Raw genomic sequence first — 621 nt, 5'->3', positions numbered from 1 at the left:
AAATATAATGTCATGATATTGGAAAGATGGCGATATCACGTACAGATCACACGTAATTCACACATAGAGTTTATTGTGTTAGAAATCACACACGCACGCGCACTAATGTCACGAAATATTTTACGTGACAGTACGTGAAGTTACGTAATACGAGAGGATTACGAAGGAAAATGAAATAATTGGGTATGTTAAAAGAAGGGGGGAGCGAGGGAGCGATATTTTGCCGTTCGCTCGACAAAATATTAAATATTCCCTGTCTTGAAGGATCTTCACGAATTTCATCTGCCCGAAAAAAGTATACAAGTTGAGTGCGAGCCTTCAAAATGTTCGATACTCCGGTGTATTCGGTCATTTCTTATTCAAAATTAGGTAAATGCCATGCTTTACCCTCCCCCCCCCCTCTCCCCTTTGTGTTTTGAAAGAGTGAAGCTCTATAATATTTGCATGAAGATAATTTTCAACCCTCCCTCCCTCACTTTTTAGATTAGTATTTTGAAGCATGTATAGTCACAGCAGGTTTCGAATTCTGTTTCGAACAAGATATAAAGAAGGCATGATGTGGCCGTTGTTTGCGCTACGTTCAATCAAGGAAAGGACCCCCCCCCAAAAAAAAAAATAAAA

The 621-nt window shown here is 39.3% G+C and overlaps 2 protein-coding genes across 2 annotated transcripts in view; one reads left to right on the top strand and one right to left on the bottom strand.

The window, feature by feature from the left end:
• LOC119592234 overlaps positions 1 to 621 on the bottom strand; it is a 22,842-nt gene that overhangs the window by 10,417 nt on the left and 11,804 nt on the right. The window lies entirely within an intron of this gene.
• Positions 1 to 621, top strand: part of LOC119592233 — a gene marked incomplete at its 3' end in the record, with an annotated part of 12,371 nt that overhangs the window by 9,774 nt on the left and 1,976 nt on the right.

This window comes from Penaeus monodon, chromosome 29, assembly GCF_015228065.2.
Source record: "Penaeus monodon isolate SGIC_2016 chromosome 29, NSTDA_Pmon_1, whole genome shotgun sequence".
In the NCBI taxonomy this organism is placed as follows: Eukaryota; Metazoa; Arthropoda; class Malacostraca; order Decapoda; family Penaeidae; genus Penaeus; species Penaeus monodon.
The sequence above is the reverse complement of the archived record's forward strand: the minus strand, read 5'-3'. Positions and strand labels throughout refer to the sequence as shown.